Source organism: Diceros bicornis, unplaced genomic scaffold (genome assembly GCF_020826845.1).
Source record: "Diceros bicornis minor isolate mBicDic1 unplaced genomic scaffold, mDicBic1.mat.cur d_74_multi, whole genome shotgun sequence".
NCBI lineage: Eukaryota > Metazoa > Chordata > Mammalia > Perissodactyla > Rhinocerotidae > Diceros > Diceros bicornis.
This window is the reverse complement of record NW_026690930.1, coordinates 392550-417077: the sequence shown is the minus strand read 5'-3', so window position 1 is coordinate 417077 and position 24528 is coordinate 392550. Positions and strand designations below refer to the sequence as shown.

The window sequence follows — 24528 nt, the reverse complement described above, 5'->3', positions numbered from 1 at the left end:
TCTGCTCAGCCACCCACGAGCGACACTAGCGTATCAGGCCGTCCCGTGGGGTCAGGGACAATGTATTCAATTTTTGCCAACATCCATCACTGTGTCAGATTCTGTGCCGTATTCTCTGTTGTGCTTGGGAAAGGAAGGTATTAGGGAATATTGACTACAGATATAGATGTGGCTGTGGGGTGAGGGGAGATGAGCAGTGATGATGACTGTGAATCTCTGGGCTCCTGAATAAAACACTGACTCTAGGTTATTTCACCCAGTGGTAGGTGAAGGCTTGGAATTAGGCTAACAGGCGTGATGGTGTGGATGTTTTTAAACTCCTTATCAATTAGAAGATAAATGTGATTTAACTTTATGGGATCCTGGGCTCTGGAACAATTCATTTTCCCTAATGATGACTGGACTGATTCATTTCCCATATTTGTTAATATCTAAATTTATATTCCTCTTCTGGATAAAGTTCACCTAAAAACCTCCTAAAGATTATACAATTAAGGCCAAGTAAGAACTAAAGCTGAGAGATTTAGAGAGAAATCTGTATTAAGGTCCCTTGAGAGAACCAATGCAAGTTAAAAATTAAGCAAATCGCCCAAGAGAAAGGTGTCGGATGGAAATATCATACTGTTCTTTTCATTTCAGATCACATTTTTAAATCCAAATTAGAATACATATCACCCAAAATTAATTGAAATAAACATATTGTGGCAGCAAATTAAATGCTGGTCCTTCATTATTTACATTTTTGACATATTACTCATGTAGGCTAGGTAGAGTGAAGGGTAATTTCAAGTTCCTGCCTGCCTCCGTCTGCCTTTCTCATTAGGAAAGGAAGCCCTGGGGAGGCCAGATGGTTGGGTCTGATTTCATCTCTCTGCTGTGCTTATCTAAGAGTGAGCTCTCTTGGACATCACGATACAGTCCACTCTTGTAATTTCACAGCTCCTTTGTGGATGTCACCATTACTATAATTTAGGGTTATGAAAACAGAACTTGTGCATCAAAGGTGGTTCCTCACACAGGGCCTTCCCAATTTGCATGAGAGAGTGGTCTCCTTAGTGTGGGGCTGGGGTAGAAATGCCTGTGTAGCTGACCCCACATGGAATGCCGGCTTCCCTTCAGTCCATGGGTCTTACAGTTAAATTTTAAGTAAAACATGTAGAGCATTTTACGGTGAAATTCAAGAACCAATGGAACCATGGGTTCTTGGCGACTGAATGGAAGTTGGGCGAGGACAAGTGGAGGACAGAAGCAAGCTGACTCCCAGATTTACATCCGAGCACAGAGGCGGATGCTGAAGACCCGCTGAGCTGGGAAATGATGGAGAAGGAACACAGCTGTTTAACAGTTTTGGGCTTGTTCTTTTTGAAGTCCTGCATCTCATCCAAAGGGAGCAGTATTGAGACCTTTGCAAATGAGTCTGGAACTCAGTAGAGAGTCTTGAGCTGAAGTTATGCAGGAGTTATCTGCATATGGACGGCCACTAAAGCAGTGAGATTCTCAGGGAGATGTGGACGGTGGAGGAGGAGGCCAAACACAGACCTCCTAGAGGATGGCAACATTTGATGGGCGGGCAGAGGAAACACATACATACACACAACACTCACATCCGCCAAGAAGCCTGGAAAAGAACAGGTAGAGAAGGAGGAAATCTCGGAGAGAACAGTAACTCCAACACCAAGAAGAAGATCCAGGTCGACTCCCAGACACTGCCCTGAGGTCCAGATGCTGACGCTGGAAAGACCCAGCGAACAGAGTTTCCAGAGCAACAGTGGCAGAAATAGTGATGCAGATTTGAGTGAGGGGTGAGAGGAGCTGAGAGGAGAGTAGATGACTCTTTCAAGCATTTGGGTTGTGAAAAGGATGGGGCAAAAGTAGTGTGAGAGGAATACAAAATAGAGGGAAGTTTTCTGTTTTCACAAAGATGGGGCTAGAAACGATTTTATGGGGTGATAAGTAGATATCAATAGAGATGGAGGAGCTGAACATGCGGGGAGAGGACACGAGCAATAGCCTCCAAGGACACGAGGGACTCGTCCTTCTGCACCTTTCCTCACGTGCCCTCACGCACAGGCATTCATCCAGTCGGCCAGCACTGACTGAGGGGCAGACACTGTTCTCAGGGAGGGCTCAGTAAAGCAGATCCACCTCACTTCACGCCTTCACGGAGCTGAACTACTGGGGGGGCGGGATTAGACGCACACAGAGGAGTAAACACGTCTCCCACTGGAGCCAGGAGGAGGGTCGGAAGGACAGATGGTTTGTTCCACTTGGCAGCGTGGAATCGTTAAAAATGGGGAAAGAGTAATGAATGTTTAGAGCACATACCAGCCGACTGAAGCAGATAAGACTCATGATTATATCACCTCTCGGGGAAAAGAGGGAACAGAGCAAGGACGGGTGACAGGTCTTGCAAGCAGCATCGGGGCTGGAGGGTCCCACCTGAAACAGTAGCATCATTTCTGACCAAGCTTCTCGTGCTTTTGAGCGTCCAGACCCTTCTCTTCAGGACCCAGCTGTCTTGTCTTGTGTGAGACATCAGGGGCAGTGCCAGAAGGACGAGGGCAGCCTCTCCATGTGTGTTTGTGGTCTGTCTGCAGAGCTGCCCTCTGGTAAGACCGTTTGACCTCCTGGCCAATGCGGAAGAGACGACTGAAGTTCCTGCACAGGCTCAGCTCTGTCTGTTTTCTCTTTGGTCTAGAAATAAGAAGCCCAAATTCAACACCCAGACACAGAAAGCCATGGAATTGGAAATGGCTTTTGTGGCAGAGTCTTGACCAGCCCCACATAGACTGAGGGGACATAAATGCTCCAATCCTGTCCTCGGCAACAGCCAGGGCATTTGGTTTTTTTCCCTCTGAGAAAATGGCCCCATGTAGATAAGAAAGGGAAGTTGATTTAGTGTCAATGTCAGGAGAAAGCAAAGGGCACAGGCAGAGCATCAGAAACGCTTTGGGAGTTCTCCTGGACAAGCTTCTGCCCTGTTCATGTTCAGCAGGACTGTGCTTTCCTTTCATTTTTCTGTTTCTAGAAGCCACAGAACAGTCGGTTACGGGGATGACATCCCCACAGTCATTTAGGATGCTCTTCTCGTGAAGAAACACTCAACCTGCACTTGGTGGGGATTAAGGTTATTTTAGAATGAAGATGATAGTGTTGCTTAGATTATAAAGAGATAATATTCAAAATCTAATTTAATTTTAATGGAAATTGTATAGTATAAATTATATTGGACAGTGCTATGAATCCATATGAGGCTACAAAGTTGTATCCTTAAATATTCAAGTATGTTTATCACAGCATATTTATCATTAATCTTAACTTTTAGAAAGCTTATTCTGCAATGGAATTTTGGAGGAAAATAGAGGATGGAAAGAAAAAGGAGAGTGAAATGTTCACTCAGAATTTCTAATTAGGTTTTGGAAGATGGTGGCAGAGCGGAACTCTCACGGTTCACTAACTTCACAGCCTTAGGAAAGTCACCAATGTTCCTGAACACCTGATGCTTCGTAAGAAAGAGGAAAACCAAACAGTGTCATAAATCACTTACTTCGTAAGTGGTCTTAGAAATTAGAAATCATGTGTAAAATCATCTAAGTCACTGCCCAGCACAGGGAGGGGTCCAGGACACGACATTGCTATAGTTATTGTTATACATTCTTCCTGAGAGTCATAGGTTGGAAGTGAGAAGGATTACCAGGACGCTAGGTAAGCGACTTAAGATGTACAAAAGGTCTGTGCACAGGGGATCTGTGCAGAGAGGAACCCGGTGGTAACAGTGAGCAGTGAGGCTGGCTGCGAAGGCGCTGTCTGATCAGCTTACATCATGTGGAAAAGGTGTTTGCACTTGACCCGCAGCCCTGTAATCTCCTCTGTTGTCCTGCGGGCCCCAGCACCTAATGATCCTGAGCACCAACTCTTCACCTCGGGCAGCAGGAGCTCTCATCTGATGAAAGGCCCCGTACCAGCCTCCTGTGCCCGCTGTTAGGAGTATTCTGTAGCTCTTAACAATGTGAATCTTTGACAGAGATCAGCAAACAGTAGTTACGCAAATCCTCTTAATGCACATTAGAGAAGCATTTCAAAAACCAAATAAACTGCACTAATCAGAAATCTCGTGTCAAAACCACGTGCCAGAAGCCTTCCAGAATACAAAATCTCGTAAAAATATCAGGAGCATCTTAAGAAACAAAACAGAATATAGATCTGGTTATTCCTCCAACTATAGCTAGAACACCATAATCTATTTTAAATGAAAATCTAAAAATAGAGGTTATTTCTCTCTGGGAATTCCACTCATTTACAATTAATCAAAGCAAAGCAAAAATGGTCAGATCATTATCCTCATTATCCTCTTTACAGCATGTATGCAGAATCAAATGCAAGCCCATGGGGGAATCTGTAAATATGATATTGGTTAGAAAGCTCTTGCCAAAATGCCCTACTTGAGAAACATGGCAGACTTACTTCCATTTGCCTAAACTCATTTGTAAATAATTAGAATAAAATAGCATTTTTCTTCTTAAAGCTCAGGGCCTAAAGTCTTAGATAAAAGTTCGCTGCCAGCTAATGTGGGGAAAAGGTTTCGGATGTTGACATCACACTTCCTTGGTGCTGGTTTGCGGGCACCTGGAGGCTGGAGGCTGCAGGTTGGAGACTGAGGCTGAAGGCTGGAGGCTGAGGCTAGGGGCTAGAGGCTGAGACTGGAGGCTGAGATTGCATGCTCAAGGCTGGAGGCAAGAGGCTGGGTACCGGATGTTGGAGGCTGAGGCCGAGTCTGGAGACTGAAGGCTGAGTCTGGAGGCTGGAGGCTGAGGCTGGAGGCAGAGGGATGGAGGCTGAAGGTAGCATTGTGGCTCTGGAAAACACGAACACTGTGGAATATATTGTCCTGAGCCTCCACTTTCCTGATTGTAAAGGAGGACAACAGGCAGGAAAACCATCAGACACCTTTCAGGGGAGGCTGGCCGGGATGTAAATTAGGCCCTATAAATCTGGCAACATGTGGAGGAGTGAGGGCAAGCCTGATCCTGAGCAGATGAGTTGGTGGACACCATGCAAGGGGACTTGGCCCCTTTGCCTAGAGTCGCGCCCCCCCCCATGATATCTCAAGTTAAACCCAGCTGAGCTCTACTGAGTGCCCACAGGTGCTCCGTGCTGTGGGGCTGGGGCTCCTGGCTGAGCCTGAGATGGAACAAGGTGACACTGAATGTCACATGAGGTGGTTATGTTGAAAACAAGCTGTGGGATTCTAGAAATGCAGATGATGGAAAAGAACATTCTGCTCTGAGAAAGTGTCAGAAAGGTCGAGAGAAGGGATGGCATTTAAACAGGCTCTTAAAAAGTGCAGATATTTGCCAGGGGTCAGGTTGCTCCCTAGGCCTGGGAGTGCAGAGGAGCATTCCTGGCAGATGACACAGCACGAGAGGAGAGTGGGCTCTGTGTGCTGGGTGCACAGGAAACTACTCGGGGTGATTAGAACAAAGAGGGACCACGAGCAGCTCCGGAAGTGAAAGTGGAAACACGATCTGGTGGTCCATTTGGGGGGTCTGTGTGCTAAAGACTCTGACTTCTTTCTCCCTGTGAGTAATGGAAAGATGTCAGCATCTTTTAACCTGAGACTTGGCAGGAAGAGCCCCTTTCCTGGTCTCATTCACTAATCACTGGAGGCTGAGCCAGAACACACAGCCCTGCACCCTCTCTCGAGGACGCCCCTGAAAACATCCCTGAAGAAATGGAAGTAAAATGATCACCCATAAACAAAATGATCAGAAATAGTAAAATGATCACAAGCTGATGAGAAAATAAACGTCCACAACTTTCTACCTGTGCATCAGAAACACCCAGTTAAAATGTGGAAAAACTCTCTGGGGTTAACAACACAGATGAAATCCAGGAAAGAGGGGTCATCACACTAAACAGTGATAACAAACAGGCTGGTTAATTGGGAAGAAAGATTGCTACCCCATGACCCTCACCCAACTAACTAATTAGAAATGAATTTAAAAGATTCATCTAAAAAAGAAGTTAATAATGGAGTAATAGCACAATAGAAAAATGTAAGTGAATATTCTCAAGCTATGGAGTGTGGACCCTTGAGGTTACCTGAGACCCTTACGGGGGGATCCTAGAGAGCAAGCTATTTTCCTAATAACACTGAAACATATGTTATGGGTTGAATTGTGTCCCCGCAAGATTCATAACTTGAAGTCCTAATCCCCCGTACGTCAGAATGTGCCCTTATTGAAACAGGGTCCTTGCAGATGTAAGGAATAAAGATGAAATCACTAGGGTGGCTCTAGTTGAATATGACCGGTGTCCTTCTAGAAGGGGGAGGTTTGGACACGGGCACACACACGGGGAGAACGCCACGTGAAGAAGAAAGCAGAGCTGGAGAGATCCAAGCCAAGGAATGTCAGAGACGCCACAAACCGCCAGAAGCAGGAGGGAGGACTGGGCAGATCTCCCTCATGGCCCCAGAAGGCACCGACCCTGCCCACACCTTGATCTCGGACTTCTGGCCTCCAGAACTCGAGGAGCCAATTTTCTGTTTTTTGAGCCGCCCGGGGTGGTGCTCTGTTAAAGCCGCCCTAGAAATGCCCACAATGGACTGCTCCTTGTCGCTCTGTTCTCTCACGAGCGTCCCGTGGAGTTGACCAGACGTCATGTGACACACGAGAACAGCATCTCTCTGAGACTAAGGGAATGCGCCCTTGTATATTCCTTGTGTTGTCTAGAATATTTTAGGTTTAGACTATAAATATGTATGCTTTCAAAAGTATACTCAGTTTTTTTTTCTCCTTCTACAGATGTGTTTGGACCCAGCGCCATCAAAGAAAATCTTTTGTGTAAATGCTTCACGACAAACAAAAGTGGTGCTGAAACACCCAAAGCTTTACGTAACTGTTGTGAATCTCATCATTTGTCCTGGAACTACAGTGCTGGGAATCCTACAGGCACCTGAGGATAAATCAGGATGATGGCCCCAAGCTTGCGGGTAGCCACTGCATTATTCCATCAGGAACTGGCAGCTGGACACAACGCCAGTCTGACTTCAGAATGTCTCTGATCAAGCAGTGAAACTATTAATTTTACCAAATCTCGACCTTTGAGTGTGCATCTTTTTAATATTTTCTTTGTCAAAATGGGAAGCAGGCAGGAAGTGCTTCTGTCGCATCCAGAAATATGAGGATAGTCTTGAAGAAAAGCATATGTGCCATCGGTGGAGTTGTCAGGAAAACCAGCTGCATCCTTGTCATGGGATCCCGCGCTTACTGGAGAGAGTGACTGACGGTCAGACTCTGATCCGTCAGTCTGGGGAACTGGGCAGACATCTCAGCAGTGAGCAGATGAACCTGTTCTTGCAAGGACCGCAACTGCCAGTTTTTGTTGCCATGATACAATCTGAGCGTCCATGTGAAAATAAGAATTTTGGAGATCTCGTATCTGCCGCTGTGAGCCCGCCAGCTGCCAGTCCACAGGAGTTTTCTGTTAGCAGTGGTGACGTTGACAAAAGTGATGCTTATGTATTGTTTAATGAAAAGCGTCAGCATTTGGAACACCTGTATATAACTCAAAGAAACCGACACTTTCCAAATGACAATGCATGATGCTATATAAAATGATGCAGAGGTGGGCCGGCCCCGTGGCTTAGCGGTTGGGTGTGCGCGCTCCGCTACTGGCAGCCCGGGTTCAGATCGCGGGCATGCAGCAACGCACCGCTTCTCCAGCCATGCTGAGGCCGCGTCCCACATACAGCAACTAGAAGGATGTGCAACTATGACACACAACTATCTACTGGGGCTTTAGGGGAAAGAAAAAGAGGAGGATTGGCAATAGATGTTAGCTCAGAGCCAGTGTTCCTCAGCAAAAAGAGGAGGATTAGCACGGATGTTAGCTCAGGGCTGATCTTCCTCACAAAAAAATAAATAAATAAAATGATGCAGAGGCAAAAGATCCATTTACAGGGTGCGATGGGTCAATGGATGCTGACGTCAAACAACACAAGGCTTCCACACATGTGGTATCAGAGTCCACATCACAACTCCCCTTTAAGAAGCTACCACCGTGGCATAGTGTCAAAGAACTGCCACACTTCTCTGGAGAGGCTGTGAAAAGCCCTCTCTTTTCTAACTATGTATCTGACAACACTGGATCTGCTTTGTATACTGCAACCAAAACATCATATCAACACAGATTCAACCCGGGAGTAGCTAGCTGCCTTCCCTTAGGCCACACGTTAGATTTTCAAAAACGTAAAGTAACACCAACTCTTGTCAGTAAAAATTGTTTGGCTTGAAAATTATATTTATTTTTTTATTAAATGTTATTTATGCTAACATTTGATCAGTTTATTATTGTATATTTTTTAATTTTTTATTGAGGTAACGTTGGTTTATAACATTATATAAATTTCAGATGTACATCATATTTTGGTTTCTGCATAGAGTATATCATGTTCTCCACCCAAAGACTAGTTACCATCCATCACCATACACATGTACCCTGTCACCCGTTTCATGCTCCTCCCTCTCCTCTTCCCCGTTTTTACTGAATTAATAAAAATATTTTAAAATCTCTTCAGTTTTAATTTCTAATAGGGTTAATATCAATAGATGTAACCGACTTTATCAACTCATTTCATTTTCCTGCGACAGAGTAATTTATTCATATCTTCTTTTTCCCTCAACTTTTAAAAAGTACACCTTGAAAAGACCACAAAAATAAAAAATAAAAAGAAATATAGGCCTAGCCCTGGAGTTAATATTTTCAACCCCAGGATAAATTTTATTTTGTATTTAAATTAAACATACAAACTTAATATCAAATGATGTATCTTGAACCAAATTTCTGTATAAGTGAATTTCCCTGGGCTCCTGATATGGTGATCCGCTATTTTGCAACTTGACCACCACACGTGAGCAGGACGGTCCCAGGCCTGTCAAGGCCGGGTCAAAGCAGATGTCGCTGCTGTATACTTTCACACCCAGGACGGGCATGGCTAATCAATGATGATTTTCCCCAAAATGAATTTCCATTCCCTGGAAGATTTGTTTTGTTTTTCTTTAGTTGAAATATTTTGTCACAACAACTGTTCTCATCCTGAAGAAATTATTCAAATTCTGTGTTCCATTTCAATTTTTAATAAAGTAAACTGAACAAAAGTTGACCACTGAAGAAACAAAACACATAGTTGTAAGATTAATAGATTCTTCTCATTCCTACTTCCCTCTCCTGGGACCCAAAATCAATCCCCGAACCCCAAAAGACAGACAAACCAACAAATAGCGTCTTTTTCTCTTAAGCTTCTCTCTCGCTCTTTCCCTCTGTCCCTCTCTCTCTCTCTCTCTCTCTCTCTCCACCCTCCTCGGTCTCTCTCTCTCTATTTCTCTCTCTCTGTCTATGACTCTGTCTCTCTCTTTCCCTAAACCCCCACCCATCTCCTCTCATTGTAAGAGAGTGTATTTATCTTCAACCAAAATTCCCAGACAACTTTACTCAGTTCTAAGAAACCCAGATATGGAAAACTTTCTCTTTCTTTCAGATGTAGAAAAGCAACTTTTATGAGATTTTCGGCTCCTTGGTACACCATTTCAAATTCTTGGCTTTTGTTCGTGGAAATTATAGGAAATATTTTCCCACATGTTGTAAATTATCATCAAAGATCTCAGTCAAATTTTATTTTTATCTTCATAATCAAACTAGAAAAAAAAAAAAGAAATCCACAACCCCCTGTCAATCATAAAGCATTGCAGGTAAAATATTCCTTGGGGGCCTGGCCTATGCACCATCTAACCATGTTGGAAAAACCAGATCTGTCTTCTAGCCTACGTTTTACTCTCCATAATTTCCTGTCATGAAATTAACACAGCCCTTTCAATCCCCTTGGTGAAAAAATGTGTTTTTCCTGGCTAAGGGTCTGATTTAGAATGGCCGTAGGAAAGCCACCTTTGTCGTAGCCTTTCCTGGTCGGTAAGATTCTCAGTTAGTTCTCTAGCTGCCCCCAATTTTACATATGACAGAAACGTCAGCTCTTGACAGCATTTGCAATGGCCATTTTGTAAACCTTTACCGATAGTCAATTAAACAGCACAATTACTCTTTGCAGGCAGGCGTTTACGTCCTGAGGATGTTTTCTGTATGTTGCTTTGTTCTTTGATAGATTGCTGATTAGGTTTTAGTACATATGTTGTGATTAGTAAGAATGTAACAATATCGTAAACAAAGAAATTGGCATTTATTACAAATTCAGATCCCCAATGTGGGGTCCCTTCAGAGTAGAGAAATCCCTATGTCGGCAGTATGGACCCAGCCTTCCTTTTAAAACGAGGGGCTCTTCTTCTGAAGAGCGTTCCCTGCTGTTTACCCACCCACAGATCTGCCTAGAATATTGACAACCTAGTGCTTCCCGACCAGTGCCAGAAGTGGTCCTTTCATGAACCAGGTTCCCCCAAATGAAGGCCAGATGCTTTACAGGTGACTTGAGAGAATGCCACAATTCCCCGATTCCCATAAATAATAGGAGAGCTGTCAAGAAGAATAAGCAAAGATAGATCATTTTAAAGTCCCTCAAAATTTTTGCTTTTTTAACTCTTCGTCATCTAAAAAGCCTTATTTTCTTTGTACTGAAATAAAAGAAATGGTGGTAATGGATGACAATTTTTGGTAACTTTTTTTGTAGTGGAATAAATATGGCTTTAATCTTGGCATTAAGAATATACTAAGACCCCTTGTGGAGCACTGCTGTGGGGCAGACAGAATGTATTGGGAGGAACATGGGGATCTCTTGGTGCAGTGACCACCCAACTGGGTAAGGCCGCAATCTCTGTTTCCTGGTCTCCCCGACTGGGTCTGTTTCTCTGCAGAACCCTGACCAATACACAACCCTAGCCCCAGAAGCCATTGATCTGCTCTCTCTACACACTTGATTTTTCTCTAAATTTCCTGTAAATGATATCCTATGATCTGTAGTCTTTTGTGTCTGCCTTCTTGTTTCTGAATAGTGTTTTTGTGATTCATCCAGGTTGTTGAATACATCAGTAGTTTGTTCTTTCTTAATTGGTGAATAAAATCCCACAGCATGGCTACACCACCACAATTTGTTTATTCATTTATCTCTTGATGGACATTTAGGTTGTTTCTATTTTGGGCTATTATAAATAACGGAGCTGTGAACATTCAGGCGCAAGTCTTTGTGTGGACATATGCTTTTATTTATCTGGGGATATCTTCATAAGATTGAGTTGCTGGATCATATAGTAAATAGATGCTTATCTTTTTAAGAAACTGCCAAACTCTTTTCCAAAATGGCTGTACCATTTTACATCCCCACCAACAATGTATGACGGTCCTAGTTTCTTCGCCAACACTTGGTAATGTTACACTTTTGGGTTACAGCCGTTCCACGAGTGTGTGGTGGTATCTCATGTGGTTGGTGTTTGTTTTCAATGGATAGATTTGCTAGGTATAGAATTCTTGGCTGACAGATTTTTTTCTTTCAGCACTTATGCTGTCATTTCATTATCTTCTGGCTTCACAGTATTGGTCAAAAAGTCTGCTGCCGTTCTTTCATTTGTGTGCCCATATGTGATGGGCTACTTTTAAGATACTCTCTTTATCACCGGATTTCAGCAATTTGTTTGTTAATATGCCTTAGTAGACATTCTTTGTGTGTCTGTGTATTTGTGTATGTATTGTTTCTTCTGCTTAGGATTTATTGAGTTTCCTGGATCTGCTGATTTAGAGTTTTCGTCAAATTTAGAAATGTATTTGACCACTATTTTCTCAAATATTCTTGTCTCACTCTTTCGGAAATTCCAACTATAAGTGTCTTATACCCCTTGATATTATTCTACAGGTTGCTGAGACTATGAGTTTTTTCCCAGCTATTTTTCTCTGTTGCATCATTTGAGATATATTCTACTGCTATTTCTGTAAATTCACTAATCTGTTTTAGGAAAACATATGGTCAAACTCATTTGTATAGGGTTGGAGAATAGATAAAATTTTGCAGCTAAGTTCAGGACACCATAATAGTATTTAACTACAAAAGGTGTAGCAAAACATGCTCTTGGGCTGGCTGCCTGTTTTTTTTTTTTTAATAAAAATTTATTGGAACACAGCCACACTCACTCATTTATGTGTTGTCTATGAATTCTTGTGAGCTACAGTGACAGAGCTGAGGAGCTGCAACAGAGGCCACATGTCCTGCAAAGCCTAAAATAATTGTCAACTGACTCTTTACAGAAAAAGTTGTAAGAACCATGATCCAGGGAATTCTGTAGGGGACATGCTGCAGTAGACAAGGATATGATACTTAGGGCGTTGTCTGCTTTTTCTCACACATAACACCATTCTTTCCCATTTTAATGTAAAATTTACCTTAAAACAGCTTGATGATATTTAATATGATATTTATTGGAATACATAAACTCGCATGTGATTTGTTTCCTTCACTGAATTGCAGTCATGAACAGTCATTGCCTAGTTTGACTCTGGTTCTCTGCTCCTCTATGAAAGAGACAGGCTTAAGTGTCCTTGTGAATTGCAGCTTTTAAGTGTTAAAAAGCCTCAAAATATACACACAATGCCCCACGTGCTTGAAGTTCAAGTGGCAATTTAGCCTCTTGGCTAAGACTGTCACCTTTGCAGGTTTACAGCTGCTGCAGAGTTCACATGCCTGGTAGGAGCTCTCCCTGAGCTGTGGTTGCCTCTACATGTGGCAGCCAGAGGCACAGCCCTCTCGAAGGGAAAGAGTGGAGCCTGGATTCTAGGACTGGCATTTGCCTCGCTTGAGCTGTTCTTAGAATGGGAAGCATTTAAACGCCTGCGTGAAACTTATTAGAAAGAGGTTATTACGCTGGGGACTGCCATTGAGCTCTCTGAAAGTTCCCTGGCAAACTCTTTGCGTAACAGGAAATCTGTTTTCTGCTATGATTTCAAATTGGAGGTGTGAGAGAGGAGTAGGAGACAAAGGAATTCCATAGCACAGAAGCTTATTAAAAGAACTGTTATTTCTCAACTAGAAGAAACACTTCCTTCATGCACATGCATGCACGCAAATGAATAACTAAAACTGACATGCTGCCCATTGTCTTTAGTATATTCTCTGGGAATTCAATCTGTTTTCTGTCGCTTTTCTAACACATAAAATGTCAGAACAGTGTTAAGCTTTATTAATGATGATGATAATAGCTAGCAACTTTTTCTATCTCTTGAAGTAATTTACATGTGTCATAGGAGGTAATCTTCACTGCTTTCCTGGGAGGTACGTGCTATCATTATTCATATTTACAGACATGGAAATCAAAGCTTGGAGATGTTAAATGGATCCAGTCTATGATAGCATGTGCAGTATACCATTCTGTTGAATGAATATACAACTGTTTTCCTATGTCTGTGCACATATATTGAGAGCGGTAGGAGAGAATGTGTAGAAAAGATGATTTCTATGGAATTCCATAAATTATATCAAATAGATGACTTTATTTATAATGCTGTTTCTCAAATATTTCATTTTTTCTTCTACAGCTTAATTTTTCAAAAAAATCTATCCTAAAAGGCAAAAATGTCATAATCACACTGTACATCCTTGGATTATGTCCATTGTGCCCTTACTCACAACACATGCATTTGTTTATTTAAACTTCCTGGGCTTCCCGTTCAGGGAATAGAGGTATGACAGGTGCTGCGGGAAATCCACCTGATTTCCTTTGCAGAGATAGTGAGCATCGCTTCTCTCTCTTTACATGAGAAGAGTAGCTGTTCCGTTGCCTTGACTGCCACTTTGTGTAGTCTTGACCCAGACCATGTCCGGCCAGTGATGGTTGTCAGTACTCACACACTGAGAAACGGCCTCCCTGGCCTAGTGTGTTGACAGCCACATCAGCCTGCCATCAGCCTGGAACCCAATTTCCGCAGGCTGGGCAAGGCTTTCAGGCTGTATATGATGGGGTGCTGAGACGTGGGCTTCTCTATCCCCTGAAAAGACCACTGGAATCTTACCAACTTCTGGGAAAATGATCCCATTTTTTTCAGATATGTAAGGATGCAATTTCATGCATGACAGTTCAATAAAGCATATTTAATATATTCATTTCTTCAAATTTAAACCAGATACCTGGCTTGAGTGAAATTTCCAATTAATTTCTATCCCTCCAAGCCTCTGACATTTGTAACTGTTCACGTTAACCCAAACCACTCACTCACTCACCTTAGTAAAAGCATATTTTGGGATTTTATGTGCTGGGATTGGACATCAAAGAATTGCTTTTATTATAGAGCTTTTACTAGCCAAGTCTGAATTCAGAACAGACCTTGCTCAGCAGCAAATGGATCTAGTGAGTAGTTATGCTTAGTAATAAAACAGGTGAGCTGTGATCCATAAGATTCTAAATTGAAATCTTCCCCCCACTTGGATCTTCTAGGAAGAATCCCTGAACATTTTGTAAATGAAATTTATCTTTCCTTCCCTCAGATTACTTTCACTTTCATTTTCTCTCTCAGAAGTGACCTTTCTGTAATCACACCAGCGTCAGAACTGCCCAATGAGAGTACCTAGAAGGTCTCAGATTTACAGTCTGTGAGCTGCACTGGAGGACTGTAGCTTTGGATCAGACAGAAATATATCAAATTCAAAGAACATTAAATGGAAAAATAGAACAAAGTCCCTCTTGAACTGTGAAGAAGAAAGTATCCTTTCTCTGCCCCATCCCACGGCCAGACCCTGCCCACTCTAAGGTGACGACCAGCTTTGTCCTGGCGGCATCATCTTAAGAAGTGAGCAACTGTCATTGCTCACATCCACCTGGGATGGAGCATCACTGAGACCCAAGGAGTGAGGTGGAAGACTACCCACAGAAATACAACCTTCAGCTTCATCCTTATTTTTCCAGTCCAGATCCCTAAAAACACCTCTGGAAATTAAAAAACCTGATTCCTCTGCTTAGATGGAGAAGGATTGCATATTCTTTCTCCTTCATCTCTTGGGACAGTCTCACAGCTGATGTCATTCTACAGTTGATAACACTCCCCACACCTCACCCTAGAAACAGTAACATTGGGGACATTGATTCTGATTCATCTCCTGTCTATAGGAAGGTAAATTCTAAGAGGAACAGCTACAGTCTTCCTCTAGGACAAAATGAAATATCTGTAAATCAAAGCCAAAGCTTTGAGGTTGTTTTTCCTGAAAATTCCAATAGGGCACTCAGTTGTAAATATTCCTCATGACTGAATAAGAAAGATTGTCCACATGTTCACACAGTTCTACAAATGTCTGTTATTAATCATCATCCTTCAACCGCCATCCCTTGCTAAGCAGCACTGTATGAACGGAAAGTGTGCTCCTGGCTCTCCAAAGGCAACAATGCTTCCAAAGATCTACTTGGGACAATCACTTTTTGTTCTTTTTTCATACTGCTGTTTATAGTTAACTACGAAACAGACTCAGTAAAATGAGTTTAAATCTGTGCATAAAGGTGAAGGGATTGAGGTGGGGAGAAGAGAAGATTAGAGTCGGAATTAGCCTGTTGTTGTTTTTGACGATGGGAATGTTTTTGATAAAGACATGTTAAGAAGTAATTTTTCTATCCTCAAAGATTTAAAAAAAGAGGAAATTGACTTAAATCAAAACAAAAAGTAAAAGATCTCAGTTTCATGTAAGGGAAAACAACTGGAAAACAGAAACAAAAGTTGGCCCTTGAGGGTGCATGCACACCACGATGTGAGGGGCCTGTGGCCTCAGAGCCTGCTCTGTGGGGCCTTGGAGGCATCTCAAGAGAACAGAGGATGGGCAGCACATGCTGGTGGCCCAGGAAGCCTCAGATGCTCAGTGTTAACATATACAATTTGTCTGAAGTGATGTCAACGTGTTGAAGCAACAGGCTCCTTGGGTGAATCTTGGTAAGGGGCAAAGCAAGATCATGTCACCTCGAGAATGGGAGGAACCTGGGGCCCCTCATCCACTGCACTACCTCCTACATCTGGCAGGTGGAGGGGGAGGCAAGGGAAGCCTTTACTCCAAAGACTTTCCAAAAAGTGAAATGTAGCATTGCATGTGTGCTGTTCAGTCACTCGCCCAATTCCATAGAGGAGACCCAATTCTTGTATCTAATAAGATTTTTCAGGAAATGAACATTACATTTGCCACACTTGAACATGTTGGCTCAGGATAACAGATGAATCTGGGCACATTTACATGGCGGAGGCTCACTCCTATGTGGGAGCAGAAGCCCAAAGAATTGTGGAAACTTTATCTTATATCTGGCTTGTCTCAAGTTCTGTGTCAAAAAATGGAAACCTCGAAAGATCTTAGTGAAATTTCATTCTTATAAGCATTAATTTGAGAGATCCGCTCAAAACCCAGAACTTTCTTAGGATACATTATTTATCCCATTTTATGTACTTTGAAGAGGCAAACTGTACAGCGTCTGAGATGAATGAATGCTTGAAAGTCACATAGTTTAATGTTTCCAAATGTTGCCCAGCTATCTAAATACCTGAGAGCATTTGTTATAAATTAAGAATCCCTGGGCCTATTCGGAAGTCCTGAATCAGGTAGGTTTAACAATTATCCAAGGTAATTGGTAATTATACCAAGATCACTCATGTTTAGGCAGAACTGATGTGGTTCCACTGAGATCTGTGATGTAATCTCCTCCCTGTCCTCGCACCCAAATTGGCCAGCTCCCTGTCCGGTCAGTCGTCACGCTCTCTGTATCAGTGAAAGTACGCATATTTCTGGGCTCTATTCCCTCCAGAATTTCCAGTTCTGCCCTTGAAACAAAGGATATTTTCATTGAACCACTATGTTAATCAAGAGACAGGTACCTCTCACAAAAGATGTTTTCCTAAGCAAGCAGTTCTTCAATCCAGTGTTGGGTTAATGGGTAACGGCCATGGAGACCCCAGTCCTTTTACCCTTAAAAAGATATTTCTACATGAGAATCAAAGGTAACCTGTTGCATGAATTCCTTTGAACAATATGAAACCTAAATTTTTATTTTGAAAATTAAAAACCAGCCGTTGAAACATTCAAATAAAAAAGTAAATTCCGTGCTGTAAAAGACAGCTGTTTCTGAATAGGTCTGAAGACTGACAGCTGCAGGCAACTGCACCAGGTGTCGGTACATGGGGAATCCTGGGGAATCGATGAGGTTAGGAGCTCCCTGTCCACAGAAACAGCCTGTCCCGACCGGGCACCTGGAACAGACCAAGGGCGCTTTATTCTTGAATCTTCTTCCAGGGAAAATGTGCTGAGTTCACTCCATTGATCTACAAAGGCACGTGAGGTCGTTTGTCAAATGTGAAATCTCATATTTACAGAAGTCTAGAGAAATCGTTTCTTACCCAGTGTTTACTTCTGTTTGTCAGATTAAATAAAGTATAAGAAACAATAATCATCGTCACCGCCCCTCATTTCCATCTTTTGTTTCCAGACGTTTGTTCTTTGTCTTCTGAAAAAGTCTGTCTTTAAGAGTTTAGAGTTGGAAGGACACTTGAGGTAGTGATCTCTGAAACGTTCTTGATTAAGGCACCAGAAACAAAGTTCCCACACTCTTTACGGGACACCACTGGCTTTCAAGCTCTCTGCTGCACCCTGAGTAACCGAACAGAGTCTGGGACCTTCCAGGGAGAAAAGAGGAAGCTGAGAGCATGGTTTCTTCTACCACACCCCCACATGTCAGATTTACATATTAAATTTCCTGCAAAAGTGCATTTTAAAAATTAATTCCACTGGAGGGAGCCCACCATCCTGCACAACCCACCTTCTCAAATCCAAACTCTTGACATCCTAAATTTTAATCTCCTATGTAAATGCTAGGTCCCCATGGTTAGGACCCCCAATCACAGTGCAGTGTAAAGGGATCTTACCGTAGCGATTATTTATCAGTGCACCCATCTGTACTGAATCATCATGGACTCCTCGGTGTGAATTGAGATACTCTATGGTATGCAATGGCAGGTGTGCTTTTCACAATTGGGACTCTCCCTAAGGTGATCTCTCGTCTCCTGAAAGAACGAATCTAAAAGGTCTGCAGGTATCGTATCCGAGGAAGGAGGGGGAATGGGCCACCAGGCGTGATGTCTGCAGTAACATCTGTGTCGGATGCTCTGACCGGTCAGTCAACAGCGTTCCCTGCAAGGCCGTGCTGGCGGCATCATGCAGCACACTACAGCTGCAGATGCATTTTCTCTCCAGATCGACTATCAACTGGCAGACGCTGAATAGACCAGTTTTATCATTTCCCAGAGAAAGGCTCCTAAGTGGCTTCAATGATTCAGTCTGCCCTTTGTACCTCCTGCATGTGAAGGCAGACAATGTCCTGCTGGCTCAGATATAAATTTGTCCTCAGCTCTAAGGTGACATAAGTTTCTGAAAACTGAAACTGCAAAGATGTCCTTTGTCATCTGAGACCCTGTCTTCTTTCCACCTGGAGTGCTAGCTGTGAGAGACGTGGGTCTGCCTCGGGTCTGCTTCCTGAGACTAAGCGTGTCTCACCCTCACATGCTTCTTTCCTGGCTCCACGTGGCCTGTGCTTTCTGCTGCTGGACTCATAAGATCATCAAGCTCTGCTTGATTTCACCTTTGTCTTTTAAAAGCATTTAAAAACAAAAAGGTAACAAGGTTCTTGTTTCTAGACTTGGTCTGGGCTGAGTTGAACGTTCTCTGAGGCAATGTTGACCACTTGAACAGCAGGCAGGGGACTCTCCCCTGGAGAAAACAGGGCAGCGCGTCACTGCTCTGCTGAAGGATGAGGGTCCGTGAGTTTCTTAAATACATCCGCCTTGTCCATGGGCCACCTCATTTAGACCTCACTCATCAAACCCCGAAAGCCCTTCAAACCCTGAGTTCTCACCTCTTGCATAGCTCTCTTGACAACATAAACAGATGCTGAGGTGTCCGAGGCCTCAACAATCATGACCTAGATTCTGCACATGCATGTCAGAAAAGAAAGATGGTGTCCTGGCAGACGAGATCCTAAAGGGGACAGTTATCAGGGCTATGCTCCCTGCAACCTGTAGGATATCAAAAGCAATTGGAATAATGTTTCCTTTTCTAGTTCCACGCCTTATAAAATATCATCTTTAAGAAGTCCTGGATGCCATAGGCCATCAGTCCCACGATGCTCAGTCTCCCATAGTTTACCATCTCAGATGTTAGGATGATTTGGCAAACCCGGCATCCTATGGTGCTTGTCCAGGGACAGTTGTGAGAGGTGTCACCTCCACTGCATGGAGAAAATTGGGGGTCATCTCTGCAGGTGTGGCTGACCAAGGGCGACCTCTGGGTGTTTCAAGCAACAAACATGGAAAGGCCCATCTGAGAAAGGCATGTGGTCCCCCACCATTGCTTAAATGTACTCCATTCATGTCTGGGAGCTCAAGGAAGCCACAGCATCAAAACTTGCCGAGCGGTGTCAGCGGCTGGGAAAACACCGTGGCCGTGATTAGAGTCTCTTCTACGAAATGCTTTCACAGGCACTGTAGCCACAGTGGGCAGCCATGGTTAAGTGGAAAACATGGGCATTTGTGGCTCAGTCAAGCATGGTTGGAACAACTGTGCTCTGAATGTGAATATGTTTTATGATGCCTTCACCAGCTCACTTACACTGTCCTCTTCATGCTTTCCAAATAACGATGTATCATACTAGTCTTTGTCTAAATATATGGATTTACGTGGGTATAAGTAGAGATATTTCAATAAACACATTGAGGAACACTTTCAATATGTATAAAACATCTAAGTCATAAAAGGGTATTTTTTTAGTTTAATCGGCAGTGCATTTTCATAAATAATGGCGAGTCTTTGAACTGACGGCAAGTCAGTGAAACAGAGAGTCATTGAAATCCAGCACTGAAATGGGACCATCTAGTGCGATGGACACCCAGTCTCAGTCACTGGATGTCAGGCTTCGAGGCCCCACGTGGTGCGTCAGGTCCTGCGTCCCAGTTAGCATCTCTCACGGCAGCCTGGAACGACCCACAATCCAAATGAAACTCCCCGTTTGCTGGCACACCTTTGAACCGGGTGTCATAAGCACCTCCTTCAATGAGATTGCCTCCTTCAACCCTCTTCTGTATAAAATCTCATGATCTCAGGAAGGTTTAAGCACGCCGAGCCTCATTTTCCCACCTATAAATTCACATAGCCATGCTGTCTTCACACTGTGCTTCTGTGGTGGTGTTGACACAAACTCAGGCCGACGTGCAGCAGGGACGCACGGGCTCCCATCTTGCCATCTACACACCAGGCTTCCCCAAGTCTCCTTGGATGGTTCCAGGCTCCCAGAGGCACCGACACGGCACATGGATTTGTGTATTGTTGTTGTTATTTTAATCAAAGTCCAGTCCACCAGAAAGCTGTAGATATTTCTACAGGAATGTCTGGAGTCTGGTTAATTCAGAGGTTCAAGGATTCTGTTTAGCGTTGTTTAATGCTGGTAAAATAAGTAAATATGCACCCAGCACTGACACGCTTTTCTGCAGATGAGTGTCAGCAGCTCAGGGGTCGGATGTGGTCACCTGCGGAGCAGCCGCCCAGCGTGTCCAGCCTTCATCCAACCTTCTCCCTTGATTGGGAGGAAACCCATCCCGTGCTTTCTCAATCCTTCAGACCTTCTCTACAATATGCATCTACGTCCTCTGTCCCAGCACCTCGCGGGTGGAAAGCACATGCTTCTTACAACAGCCGCCTAACTGAGCTCCCTGCTCTCAGCACTGGCTCCATCAATCTCTCCTTGATCCTTCTGACAAACTGGTTTTCTGACCGCCCAGCTAAGGGCTTTCCTGGGGCTCCCCCGACCCTTGAGGGGCTCGCTTTCCTCACCAGCTTCACGCCCTGCTGTCCTGCTGTCTCCCCTCCCCCAGGACGCCCCCACTTCTTCACATTCCCCTATCTCCACCCTCTTCTGTCTTCTCCTAAATTCTTCTCATCTCCCGGTCCTTGTGTGGGTGAGGCTGGCTCTGTGGGCTCCTCCTGCTACCTCCCGGCCTGCAGTGGAGGCCTGCCCTCCCCCCGCCTGGGCCTGCTGCCCGTGCCTCCCGGCAGGTCTGTCTCCCCTGCCAGCCCCTGTGAGGACCTGCGCCTGCGTCAGTTCAGTGTTTTCATCCAGATGCCACACAGCACCCGGCATGTTGTGCGTGCTCCAGAAACACATATTCACTCCCCAAAACCGATGAGATTGCACACTAACGCCCAGCCCCTGCAAGGACAGGCCTTAGCTTCTCCCTGTGCACGTCCTTCCAGGAGGAAGTCTCCTCTCCTCTTCTCTGGGGCCACCTGTTCGCTGAGCCTTGGAGTTCTGACTGCCATATCAGTGCTCACCCCTCTCTTCCTCCTGCCGCCTCCTGTCACACAGCCGGCACACATCTGGTGGGGCCTGGGCGTGACCTGGAAGCCTTTCTTCCCGTACATCAGGGCAGCAGTCACTAAGGCCTCGCCGTGCATCCCTTATTCCATCCTGCCCTTGACCTCTGCGCTCACCAATCCGTGGAGAGTGAGATCTCCGAGGAAGCCCCTAACGTTCTGACCCTATCAGGCCTCTGGGAAACGTGTGGCCCCACAGGGACCCTTCTTGCTCGGCTTCATGGTTCACCGCCCTTTCCTGACTCTGCTCTCCCCTCTCCAGCTCTCTCTTCTCATCTCTGAAACCGGCCCTCCTCTTGATGAGAATTGAGCACCTTCCAGCACTCTCAGGCCGGCCGACTTCTCCTCAGAACACCTGACAGGCCCAACCCCCTCACCCTGCCTGTGTCAGTGGCGACAGTGTCGTGCCCACTCTGGCTGTGCCATGATCATGGACTCTGTTCTTAGGCTGTGTGTGTGTGAGAGACACGCCTTGGTGCATGTATGTTGAGCACCATCACTGAACTTGTGTCATGTCTAAAATCAAGCTCCCCGTGCGTCTTCCCAGCCCTCAGAGAAGCCCAGCACGCATCTGTCCTCACCGTCCATGGAACACTCTTCTTCCTGGCCGGAAACCACTGCACATCTTCACCTCTCCTCCTCAGGATCTCTGCCTAATTGGTCCCATAAACCTTCCAGTTTGTTCTTGGAAATGACTCTAGGTCTGCTTCTTTCACCTCCAGTGGCCTTTCCACCACTGTGACACCACGACCTTGGTTCAGACTCAACATTCTCACCACTCGTGCCGCACGCTCTGACAGGTGACTTCCTGTCAGCGGTGTTCTCGTCCTGCGACTTCCCGTGGACGGACGTGGATTTCTATGCACTGCAGTCGGCAGAGTCTTCTGACCGAACAGAGTCTGCCACCTGTCCGGGTCACAAGCTCTCGGTGTCAGTCACCACGCGCTCCTCCATGCCTGCCTCCACGGGGCCTCCCCTCTGAACTGCCCTTCCTTCTGTAATCCTGCAATGACTGACTGTCAGATACTCCACGTGAATACACGGGGACGTCACTGGTGTTTCTTTCAACACCCAGCACGAGAGGCTCAATCCTCGATGAATGAAATGTTCCCCACTCCTGTGTCATGGACCCTTAGAGTCTAACATACTCCAGAGGAAGAGTGTGCTCTCAGTCCTCCCCAACACTCTAGTCCTTGTGACATCATGGGAACAGCAGGGTTAAAATGTTTTCCTGGAAAGAAAAGAGCCATATGTAAATAGTTCTTGCCTAAAAGCAGATCTTTCTCCTTGAATGATCACGTTCAACAAATCGGGCAGTAGGAGGCCCTATCGTGTCTTGCAAAAAACATTAAAACATTGTTTTACGGCAGTGAATAAGAATTCATTTAACTGGTTCTTGAGATTTCAAATAAAGGTCTAATTAACATCGAGAATTTCATTTTACTTTACACTAAAATGAGCAATCATTGGTTTTTAGGGTTTTTTTTTGAATTTGACACAGATTTACTCTCACCATGTCTGAGTATATTGAAGAGGTGTTGGGGAGAAAGAGTAAGGATAATGGGCACATGCTTGATCTTTATTCCACTGAACAGGCATCCCCAGGCATCAGCTGCTTGTGAGGCAGCAGGGGGTGTGTTAAATCTGAGGCTGCATGTGTCTGTTCACAGGGCCCTCGCTGCACTGGGATGAAGTACATGAAATGGACTCTAGGAGAAGAGGAAACGTCTTGGACTTTTATAAACCTTAGAACACGTCTGTTTTGCTCCAAGGCATCTGAACATCTGGGCAGCCGTTTCTCAATGGATTAGTCTGGACAATGTCTTTCAAACACCCTGAGTGGCAGAGTTCTGCCTGAGGGGCAGACGGCAGCTGAAGGGCAGGTGCTCCACACACCCGTCACTCGAGCTAGGGGTATGTGAGAAAATGCATCCCCTTTCATGTGTGGATAAATAGTTCCATTCCTTTGATTTCTTTTGTACTCTCTGGGGCCTACGGCATTGTGATAGCGTGAACATTCAACTCTCGCTGACCAAGTCTCAAGATGATGTGCTCACTCCTGATCGTCATTTCGCCAAGCTCCACTCTGTTGCTAATGATCTCAGAGAGTTTTCTGAAGATGAACTGCATTTTCCTTCAGTGTAAGATTATGCAGTATAAATACAAAGACACAGACCATGCAGCATCAGAGTCTGCAAAAGTGTATGTGAAATGTGCTGGTTGAGATATTGAAAGTGCAGCTGAGAGATGAGAAACAGGAAAAGACACAGCTGTGGAGTGTGGGTGTCCATGTGGGTCAAGTATGTGAGTAAGAGAGTTGAGGTGGAAGACAACAGGGACTGATGTGGAATTAGTCACTATGGAAACTCATGACCTGTCTTAAGAGGCAGCCTCTACTTGCTTCCAGCCAGTTGGTCATTGTCACTATGGGACAAGAGTGTAAAATCTTCTGATTTCTAATAGGAGCATGAAATGTGTATTTTACATAAAAGACCTGATTTCCAAAACCTTATTTAGACAAAACAACCTATGATTCACCAAAGATGGCCCCCAGTGTGCCAGTTTGCAATTTCTTGTCTAGAGCACTTGTTTTTAAACATTTTTCAAAGGCAGAGTCTACTTTTCAAATGGAGTCATGCGTGAAACTCTAAAATAAAAACTGACAGAAATACTTTTCCATTGCTATAAAATTATTTTGTTTGTTTAACTTTCTCATATTTATTTGCTATAATTTAGAAAATGGTGGCTCTGTTTTGATAGACATTTAAAAGTTGAAATTCTGGAGAATAGATTGCTGTGGCTGTTTTACATAGCCTCAGGATCCAAGTTATTGCTATATTTTGTTTTGGTGACACTATAACAAAAAGTTCTGATTTACACAGAATCAGAAATATAGTTGCAAATAGTGATTTTTAAAGCATGCCTTACAATCCTGGGATACGTCCAAATTAAACTAGATCTGGGGCTTTAAAGAGGGGTCATAGGAAATCCTCACTTCCAAGATAAATTGCATAGCAAAACGTAACCACTTCTTCTCTCCTTACCACAAAAATAAAAGTCAGCCAAGTAGAACCCAAAACTCACCATAAGCACCAAAACTATCTATATCCCAACCCTGTCATGACTCATGGTTTACGGCAGAAAGAACATGCATCTAGCTA

The 24528-nt window shown here is 44.2% G+C and overlaps 2 long non-coding RNA genes across 2 annotated transcripts in view; both read right to left on the bottom strand.

Moving 5' to 3' along the window:
- Positions 1-17893, bottom strand: part of LOC131402360 (uncharacterized) — a 227251-nt gene extending 209358 nt beyond the window's left edge. Inside the window, exons 1-2 of the long non-coding RNA XR_009218586.1 lie at positions 17872-17893; positions 4627-4855 (exon numbers count right to left, since the gene is read on the bottom strand). This is a non-coding gene — a long non-coding RNA (uncharacterized LOC131402360). The remainder of the gene's footprint in view (positions 1-4626; positions 4856-17871) is intronic.
- Positions 17894-21857: 3964 nt separating this feature from the next.
- LOC131402357 (uncharacterized) overlaps positions 21858-24528 on the bottom strand; it is a 28493-nt gene continuing 25822 nt past the window's right edge. The window contains exon 3 of the long non-coding RNA XR_009218581.1: positions 21858-22598. This is a non-coding gene — a long non-coding RNA (uncharacterized LOC131402357). The remainder of the gene's footprint in view (positions 22599-24528) is intronic.